Source organism: Pelophylax lessonae (assembly GCF_965119305.1).
Source record: "Pelophylax lessonae genome assembly, chromosome: 13".
Taxonomy (NCBI): Eukaryota; Metazoa; Chordata; class Amphibia; order Anura; family Ranidae; genus Pelophylax; species Pelophylax lessonae.
The window spans coordinates 152,328,211-152,339,344 of NC_138780.1; positions in this window are offsets into that span (position 1 = coordinate 152,328,211).

The following is an 11,134-nucleotide window of genomic DNA, read 5'->3' on the forward strand; positions in this document are numbered from 1 at the left end:
CATCGCACGACCGCGCAATTGTCCGTTAAAGTCATGCAGTAAAAAATCGCAACAAACCCCCTGGTCAGGAAGGGGGGAAAATCTTCCGGGGGGGCTTAAGTGGTTAAGATAAAAAACCTTCTGACTTTACAACCCCTTAAATGTGATGAATGCATTGGTTTTCACTTTTCAGGTCAATGCACATGTTTTGGCAAGTTCAAAAAATACATGTTAATCCTGTTAGATATGCTGGGTCCTTAAAAAAAACAATCTTAGATTTCTTCTGAAAAACTAATAATGCAGCCCCCCCTTGTAATGGAGATGAACAAAAGGCAGATATGTTTGAAGTCTAGCCTGGGTTACAATCATGGCTTCCTTCATAAATTTATTGGATAAATGAGCGTAGCCTTTCAGGGACAAGAAGTGTTTTATTTCAGGATTAGCGGGTAAAATAAAAGGGGAAAAAGACTGAAAAAAGGGAAGCCAATAACAGGCAATGAAGGCATTCCTGGCCTTACAGCCACAAGTATACATGCCCTTTGCATACGTGTGGCTGCGGGGTGGGCCTCCATCACCTATGATGTAATTAAAAGTGCACTTTTGCCCAGACTATGGATAATAAACTATTTACAGTGTTTAAGCAGTAAATTAGCGTTAAGAAAGGGCATCCTTGACCCCTCTAGGTTCACACTTGTGCATCTGAATTTTCATGTGGTTTTTGTGCCTTTTTGAAGCCTTTTTTTTAATCCTAAAGTTATTTATTCTTTAAAGATCATAACAAAGACTGGAGTTAGATTTTAGCTGGTTTTAAACAGCTTAGAAACACCCGCTGCTTGCTTACATTACAAGACTGGTGCATTAGAAGGTAATAGAGAAAGAGCAAAGACTTAAAAAAAAATATGTTGTGTATTTTGAAAACTAAAATGTTCCACAGTGCTTATAGATACAGAGATGAATAAGGGGTTGTTTTGAACTACTTTTGCTGCTAGGCCATGAGCAAATAGTATAGCAAATACTTTTGTGTGCTTGTCGCTTGTTATGGGCACAGGTTCACTTTACTTAGTGCTGCCCCTACATCTGGTTACACGTGTCTCAGTGTTTTAAAAGAATCCCACCAAAAAAGAAAGTCCTTTTCCATGGGAAAAACTCCTTTTGTCCTAAATACCCGGTACAGACTTCTTGGAAAAGAAGTAAGCCAATCACACAAGCAGAAAATGCCCCCAAGAAAGATTTTTTTTTATGGTGATTGTTATCCAAACGTCGACAACAATCATGCTAGTGTTGCCATGGAAGTAACATTTTTATCACAGCACACGCCCCCAGTAGGCAAAAGTGCAGGATCACATATATACATGTGATCCCGCACACAGCTGCCGCCCTGTAGCAGTAAAAGTGCTATAGGGCGAACAGCAACTGGTTAAAGATTATCCATCGCTTGATGTAATTTTTGTTATATAATAATAGGGTAATACCAGTTTTGCTGGTCAGTTCAGTCTCTAGCAAAGTTGCACCCTGTACACTGGCTACTAGGGATGGGCGAACGGTTCGGCCCGAGCATGAGTTCAGGCCGAACATTGGCTGTTTGCCTGTTTGACGAACAGGTAGGTGCTAGGAAAAAGCATATAGGTGGCCGTGTCTGCATATCAGGGGGGCCTAATCATTTAGTTAGGCTGTCACATGTTTTCAGGTCTGACCTGTTGAGCCTAGGGAGTCTCCCCACTGTTTCCAATGAGGGCTCTTATTGGACAGTGGAGGAAACCTAGCCAATAGCACACCAGGGCTTATGGCTATCTCAGTGGGCGCAGTTTTCCGCAATGCACCCTGGGAGGAGTTATAAGTCTGAGGGGAACATGTGACAGAGAGTGTCTTGGGTGGGAAGCAGAGTCCCAGGAGGAGGGTGACAGCTGTCTCTCCTCCTGTCAGCGCGAGTGAGGGTGTCCTGGGCAGTCGGCCTATAGGATGAAGGTTGGGCTGAGCTGCAGAGAGGGATCCAGTGTGTTGTGGACCGAGTGGAGCTGCTGGGCAGAAGTTAACAGAAAAAACAGTATTGTGAGTACTCAAAACTGCCCAGGGGTCTGAAGAGAGGGGAACACTCCGGAAGGTCAGAGGAATCAGGGAGCCAGCTAACCAGTAGAGAAGGCTTAGAAAGGGGGTGCCAGTGTCTAAGCCCTGAAGGTAAGTGAGTGAAAGGGGGCTCCGGTGTGGGCCCTGAAGTGTTCAGCAGTGCAGCAGTCATACAAGTAGCTACCTCAGCAAGGAGTGCTTAAGGGAGCTCAAAGAGGACTTCAGTTGTCCCTAGCAATTTGTGCATAGTTGAGCCAAAGGAGTATCCCACTCATTCCCTTCTCCCATCCAAGTTCTCAATAAATATAAAAATCCAAAGATACTGGACTGGTCATTGTCTCACACTTGGAGTACATGCTTAAATGTGCTGTTGTTGCTAGCGGTGACCCAGGCGGACCCATATCCAGCAAAACGGCTGGGAATCTTGCTACACTAGTATTGGCAGCAATCTGCGATCTGCAGGACTTCGACATTGCGGCGGACAGATCGGACTCCTAACTGACATTTTCAAAACTTTTTGGGAGACCAGTGACTATAGTACAGTAATCAGTGCTAAAAATAGTCACTGTTACTGTAATAATGACACTGGCAAGGAAGGGGTTAACCTAAGGGTGATCAAAGGTTTAAGTGTGAGCCTAGGGGAGTGTTTTCTAACTGTATGGGGGATGGGCTTGTGAAATGACCATAGAGACCTGTGATCCTATATAGAAGGATCACAGGCACTCTGTGATCATTTCAGAGAGAAGAACAGTCAGCTGTGTTTACAACTCAGCTAAGAAACAATTGCAGGTGCCTGGTGGCAATCGCGGCCGCAGGTCCCATGGATCGGCACCCCGCTGCCTAGTGAGGGCGGGAGCACCACGAGCGCGACCGACGTAGGGCTACGTCGTTTCCTGCAGCCGAGCCAGCCTGCCGCAGTAAATCTGCAACGGGCAGTCGGCAAGTGGTTAATGCAGTATATTTCTGTGCGTTGGTGCATGTTTATTGCAGTATATTTCTGTGCGTTTTACTGCAGTATATTGTAGTGTGTCGGTGGAGTGTGTCTGTGTAGTACTCAGCGTAAAGTGCACCAAACACCTCCTTTTGCATGAATTACTGCATCAATGATAATCAGCTGTTCGGTTGTTATTACAAGCAACGGAAGGGAACACCCCCTCCTGCCGCCTTCTGCAGCTCACCCGGCTGGCTGGAGACCCGAAAAAAAGCCATAATCGGTTTTGATTGGGTCTCAGATCTAGTAACCTGGAAGCGATGTCATGACATCACTTCCAGTTAACTGGAGCCTTAAAAGTGCCAGATTTAAAAAAATGACAGTATTCAAAACAGCCAAACTTGGCGTTTTTAAAGCCTTTAAGTGCAAAGGAGGGATTTGGGGTCCTTTTAGACCCCAGATCCCTCCAAAAAAATACCTGACACGTGACTATTGCTGTCACAAGGCATGTTTACATTCCTTGTAATAGAAATAAAAGTGAAAAACATATTTTTTAAAGGGACAGTGTAAAAATAAATAAATAAATACAGTAATCATAAAAAAATGTAAAGTTCCCCATTCCTTGGAGCTCGCTCACAGAAGTGAACGCATACATAAGTCATGCCCACAAATGTAAACAGTGTTCAAACCACACATGTGAGGTATCGCCACGATCGTTAGAGTGAGAGCAATAATTCTAGCACCAGGCCACCTCTGTAAACCTAAACTGGTAACCGTTAACAATTTTTAAATCTTCGCCTATGGAGATTTTAAAGTACCATTCCACGAGTGTGCGCAATTTTACTCGGTGTAACATCATCTTTCACAATATACAAAAAAATTGGGATAACTTTACTGTTTTGATTTTTTTAATTCATGAAAGTGTATATTTTTCTCCCCCCAAAAAAATTGCATTTGCGCAAATACAGTATTACATAAAATATTACAGTGACCGTCATTTTATTCTTTCGGTTCTCTGCTAAAAATATATATATATATATATATATATATACTGTTTAGGGGTTCTAAGTAACTTTCTAGCAAAAAATACTGATTTTAGCTTTTAAGCAACAATGCTTAGATGTCAAGGGGTTAATGCACAACACAAAGCGTGTTAGCACAATGCAAAAGAACGTGTGATTGGACCCAAAGTTTTTTTTTTTTCTCTCCCAGTGCGAGCCAACAAGTCCATTTACTGAGAAAAGCAGCACATTGTCCCGGTGGGTATATCAAAGCAGTCACGCTTCAAAGTTACTAACGGCACAGTACGCAATACAGACAGAAACTGAAATCTGAATGAAACACACAAATGTAACTGTGAAAGTCACATCAAAATGTACGATCGGTTAACCTTTACAACTACTCAATGTGCACTCATTGAAAATACATGAAGAAGATACAATGCAAAACAGGATTTCTGCTGTCGTAATCCTCTGTAATCTGGATTAATGTGGAATTAACACACTGGAATAATTGAAGGCAATGAAGAAGTTAGCAGGTGCTTTTCTTCTGCTTGAGCCACTTAAAAACAAATTGAACTTCTTGGACTTTGTGAGAGAAGAAAGATTGGAATTGCCATCTGCTGGAAAGATTAAAGCTCGGAGCAAACAAGTGTCTGCGGCTGTCTGGGGACGTCACCACTCCTCCTCCTAGTCACAATGAGACCTGGGTTTGGAAGAATTTATTAATTACGAATGCCAGAGCCAAAAAAAACTTTGCTTCTGGTCTTCTGAGCAGAGAATGCCAAATGACTGCATTTGCCGAGACTAAGAGGACCTGCTGAAATCATTAAATGTGACTAATTAAAGTGGAATTTAGATAAAAACGGGGAAGAGTGAGAATACGAAAGGTTACCCAAATATTTTTTTCAGGGGAAAGCACTACGATATATACATTAGGATGTATAAAGATTCGCACCAGGTCACCGACAACTGAACAGCAAGCATCCACTTATATAACTGTGATACCTGCTCATAAAAAACATAACTAGAAGTAAGCAGCGCTACTAATATAAGTGCAATTATACAGGAGTTATTATATATATATGGAATTAATTAAACACATTTAAAGTTCAAATGTGCAACAGATATGCACTAATCTGTTGCACGATAGTAAATTATATGTGTTTAACTCCATATGCACTTTCAAAAAAATTAAAGGAACACTTTAAAAACACGTCAGTTTTCATGCTGGATATCTATACTGATATGGACTGGGTAATTTGTTAGGAATGAAAGGATGCCACATCGTTTGATGGAAATGAAAATTATCACCCTACAGAGGGCTGAATTCAAAGACATCCCGAAAATCAAAGTGAAAAAATGATGCAGCAGGCTAGTCCATTTTGCTGACATTTCATTGCAGCAACTATAAATGGTACTCAGTAGTTTGTATGCATGCCTGACAATGTCGGAGCATGCTCCTAATGGGACGACAGATGGTGTCCTGGGGTATTTTCTCCCAGATCTGGACCAGGGCATCACTGAGCTCCTGAGGTTCAACCTGGCGGCGTCGGATGGACCGAAACATAATGTCCCAGAGGTGTTCTATTGAATTTAGGTCAGGTGAGCGTTGGGCCATTCAATGGTATCAATTCCTTCATCCTCCAGTAACTGGCTGCACACTCTCGCCACATGAGGCCGGGCATTGCCGTGCACCAGGAGGAACACAGGACTACTGCACCAGCTTGGGGTCTGACAATGGGTCCACGGATTTCATCCTGATACTTAATGGCAGTCAGGCTGCTATTGTTTAGCCTGTAGAGGTCTGTGCGTCCCTCCATGGATATGCCTCCCCAGACTATCACTGACCCACCATCGAACCAATCAAATCAATAGGGCCACACTGCCTTAAAAAAACGTGGGTGTAAAAATAAATAAATAATATAAAATAAAGAAAAAGCCTCTATATTAGGAACTGCATTTATGTCTCTGGTTATACTCCTAGTATGTGAATATATTATTCTTTACTCCTGAGGGACACATAGCATTTGATGACGTGAAAGTACTTCTTGGGATGGTGCCTGGTGGGGGGTGGATGGGTCAGTTTGGTGTTTTTGTAGGGAAACTTTTTTTTTTACTTGTTATTCTTGCAAAATAATAATAAAAAGAAATTAATAAAAAAAAAAAAGAAAGAAAAAATACCCAGATCAAGGTTAGATCTAGGTTAATGCCAGGGTTAGTGTTTGGCCAAGATCAGGGTCAAAGGTCAGGGTCAGTATATTTTGGGCAGGATTTTATTTTTATTTTTTTAATTCGCATCAGTGTAAGTTAGAGCCGGTTCACACTAATCTGACTCAAAGTCGCCCCGACTTTGGGCGACTTTGAAGTCGCCCATGCAGCGCGACTTCATCGCGGCTTGCAAACGGCTTCTCATAATACAAGTCAATGCAAGTCGCTCCGACTTCACCAAAAAATAGTGCAGGAACCTTTTTGGAAGTCGGAGCGACTTGAGTTGCTCTGATTAGAACGGTTCCATTGCACAGCATTAAGAGCCCATCCATTGCACAGCCCATCCCCCGCACAGCATTAAGAGCTACTTGTCAGGCGACCAAGTCGCCTGACAGGTCGCAGTTGTGTGAACCGGCTCTTCGTGTCAGTGTGATTAAGGTAGGACAGAAAAAAAAGCAAAATGCATATTATTACTGTACTACAGGTACACACAACAAATAACATACATATATGTGGTATCGCTGCAATTGTCAAGAGCAGGAGAATTTATTTTTGGTTGTTCTTTGGTGGTAGGCTATGGTAGTAACAAGAAATATTCAGCTAAATTAAAAAAATATATATATATTTTTTTTAAATTTTGGACAAGTTTACCTTTGATAATAATGAAAACAAAAGAAGATATTCATAACCAATACCAAAGTGAAAGCCAAATTTGTCCTGAAAAAAACAAGGTATAATCCACCTGGATGCACAAAGTAGTTGTGATGATATGTACGGTTTTAATAACACATGTCAAAGTTGCAAAATTGTGCTTAGGCATTAAGATTTAAAATATGATGTAATAAATACTAAAACAAGAAATGTCCAGCACGAATCACATTCAGCAGCGCTTAATATGTGTTCAACATATCATGATCATATAGTCCTCATATGAGAGAATTATACCCCCAAGAAACAGTCTCTATTCAAGGTAAAACCAGTTATTCCTCAATTATTCAATATTCCCGGTGTTCAAGGATGATTAATCCGGTATAAACCTTCACCACACCATCAGTGACCCCTTAAGAGTGGGCACTCACCAGAAACAACATAGTAATACGCCTGTAAGCATTGGTTGCTTGAACCCTTGACACTTCGGACCAGTGGCGTAGCGTGGGTTGTCAGCGCCTGGGGCAAGGTAAGTAATTTGCGCCCCCTACACAAATCTACTAGACCACTACACTGACACCTACACTGACCTAGCTGATCACTAAACAGACCTACCTTATTCCTACACTGACCTACCTGATTACTGTACTGACACCTACACAGACCTACCTGACCACTACACAAACCTACCTGACCACTACACAGACACCTACACTGACCTACCTTATTCCTGCACTAACCAACCTGATCACTACACTGACCTACCTAATTTCTATACTGACACCTACACTGACCTACCTGAGCACTACACAGACCTACCTGAGCAATACACAGACCTACCTGATTCCTACACTGACCTACCTGACCACTACACAAACCTACCTGACAATTACACTGACCACTACAGAGACCTACCTGATTGCTACACTAAGGATGGCTGAGCAGGCTCCTAAATGGCAGCATGACACTGCGCCCCCCCAGATTTTGCGCCCGGTGCAGCTGGCCCCCCCAGCACCCCCCACGCTACGCCACTGCTCCGGACCACTTCCGCTCTCACCAGAATAACTCCGCTTTCCAGTCTCAGCCAGGGATCAGCTCATACCCATAAAACGCGTCAGGACACAGGCACGCTGTCTCCCGGATGGTCACTGAGGTTTTGGATGGATCCCGGATCTCACCCATAGGCCAAACGAACAGACCCTATGCAGGAACGGTGAGCAGGCCATCACATCGTGATTATCCATTACACGCTTGAATATTTCTATCTTGATGTAAGCATATTGGATGTTGGGGGTTCATGTTGGAGTGTGGGTATCAAATAAAGTTTTTTTGAAACGGTATCACACTATTGTGCCTCCTATCTAGTCCAATATTTTATGGGTATGAGCTGATCCCTGGCTGAGACTGGAAAGCGGAGTTCTTCTGGTGAGAGCGGAAGTGGTCCGGAGTGTCAAGGGTTCAAGCAACCAATGCTTACAGGCATATTACTATGTTGTTTCTGGTGAGTGCCCACTCTTAAGGGGTCACTGATGGTGTGGTGAAGGTTTATACCGGATTAATCATCCTTGAACACCGGGAATATTGAATAATTGAGGAATAACTGGTTTTACCTTGAATAGAGACTGTTTCTTGGGGGTATAATTCTCTCATATGAGGCAGTGCTGTATCTTGGCCTAGGCCAACAAGGCCCAGGCCTAGGGCGGCACTTTACAGGGGGGCAGCAAAAAAGCTGCACCTGCACGAATAAAAAACAGCCTCCACCCGGGTCCCACACAAAAAGGGTCTTCGTCGGCTTGCGCTACAAATTTAATATAGTGCCAGGCTTATGGGGTGAATTGGGCCAGAGGGCAGAGTCTAGGAGGCAAATCAGTCTGGCAACCCCATAAAGCGGTCAGTGATGAGGCTGCACCGATGGGCACTGATGAAGCTGAACGTATGGGAACTGATGAGGCTATGCTGATGGGCACTGAAAGACTTGTGGTTTGTGGTTCACAGATGACAGGGCGGGTTGTAAACAGTAAAGGGCATGGCCTTTACAGGAAGGGGTGGGTCATATGTAAATTAGGGGGTGCACAAGTTTAGTCAGGCCTAGGGCAGCACAAAACCTAAATACACCACTGATATGAGTACTATATGATCATGATATATTGAACACATATTAAGCGCTGCTGAATGTGATTCGTGCTGGACATTTCTTGTTTTAGTATTTATTACATCATATTTTAGACTGTTTTATTTTACAGTAGCTGCGATCAGCAATATTTTATGATATTTTATACCGAGGTCTTTTATGGTTATGTGGTTTTTATCCTCAGATTTTAAGCGCTGGGCGAGTGTTTGATAATCCCCCTGTGTTTCTCAACCACTTTTCATTATAGGCATTAAGATTTGTTTTACCATTAGGTGTGAAGGGGTTAAGAAAGATAATAAGGGTGTCTTTGGAGTGTTTCTTTGTAAATTTTTAAAACAGTGCAAGGTTCACTTTAAAGTGTTACTAAACCCAGGACCCGGCCTGCATTTACTATATCTGGTCTCCCACAGTACACAGAACATGGAAATGCAGTTATTTTAGTAAATATAAACTGCTACCTTTTCTCATCAGCAGTATATAGCTGTCTTGTGACTTCTATCAGGGTCTGGTTAAAGCTTGTAGGAGAAGTTTTCATTCTCCACTGACTGTCCTATCAGGATGCAGGACCCCTGACCCTTTATCTGGACAGTGCTGATTGGCCCTGTGCCGATCACATGTACTCCCCCAAGAACAAAAAAATAAACTCTCTAGCAATACACACCAAACTGAGCATGAGCAGCCTGTCCTCTGGCTCTGTATTATCGGAAAATATATTGGAGTCAGTGGAAGAAGGGGAAGATCAGAGAAGACAGGATCAAACAGCCTTTTTACACAATGCAAAAGATTAACCCTTTGGGCTCCACAGTGAGTATAACAAGCATGCTTTACTGCATATACAGACTGATTTTACTATTGTGGGTTTAGTAACACTTTAAGGGTTTGTATCAATGTTCTTTGGGTTTGAGTTGATGGCATCTGTTTGCGTGAGAAGCTTCCGAGAAAATGCATTGGCAGCGGCAAGCCCACTTATCCTGCAGTTGACCTCCTTCTGAACTGCAGTTAACCTGATTTAGACATGTATGCAAGTACAAAGCCCGTTTGACGAAAACAAAAGCCCATTGACACAGGCCTTAATGGTGTCTAGCACTCAGATAAAGCTTAACTCCACTTTTGTTGAGAAAAAACATTCCCCTCTGGGTGATCTATGTACATTGCAGGGATTATAACAACCTTTGTTGCAGATTCCTACCTTTTATTATTCTGAAGAAATCATTGTTTATTCCTCTGTGCCCCTGTTCTGAGTGGGTCTAATGGGAGTGGTTTCATAATTATCAACCAGCTGTGCAGCTGCAGAGAATTAATGAGTAAATCTGCTGGGCCTGCATCCCTTTATACGTGTTCCTATTGGGAGTATCTCACCAAAAATGGTGAGCCAATCACACAAGCAGGAAATGATTGTAACGGAACCGCAAACCACGCTGTACTTGTGGACTTCCGTCAGTATACAGCTTCCTCCCAGTCGTGAACATAGATATCTGATTTTCCCAGCCGCCCCATACAAAGTTAGCCGACAACTTAGCTTGTATAAGTTTTGGAACCTTCCAGGATAAGAACTGTTTATTCAAACACAGGCACAAAGAGATATACAATGTGGGACAACCCCCCCCCCCCCTAGCAGCCAATCCACATACACATATACATCCCATAATAGGTTGATCTTAAGGCAGACAGAAACAATAAAACAATAGGATACAGGCACTTACCAAACACAAACCCACCCACCTCACAATCTAGCAAGGGTCTATGAGAGACTCCAACAATATTCAAGCAATCTGAAAAGTCAAATTGTTTATCTTTATATATTTTTTGAGGGATATTGTTCAGAAATATTATTGTCCCAAGTAAGAAAGAGGCCCTTCATTCTTTCAACACAAAGCACATATAGAGAACCCAAGATAACCGGGGTAAAACAAAATGTGGTGTGGTTGTACAGCGAGTCTGATTAGTGGAGACCCAACTTGGGTTCTTGGTCACCCTGTGCCCCTAATGGACACAGGGTGACTTACACATAAAAGGGGTCGGGGGAAGCTGGACAAGGAGTTTCCCGACCTCTCTAAAGTAATCTGGATTCCACGAGCCCCCCCCCCAAAGTGACTCCTGTCACAATGATGTTTCTGGGGTGTGGTCAGTACACATTCTGTGTACAGATGTATATTGCATTGCATTTTCAGA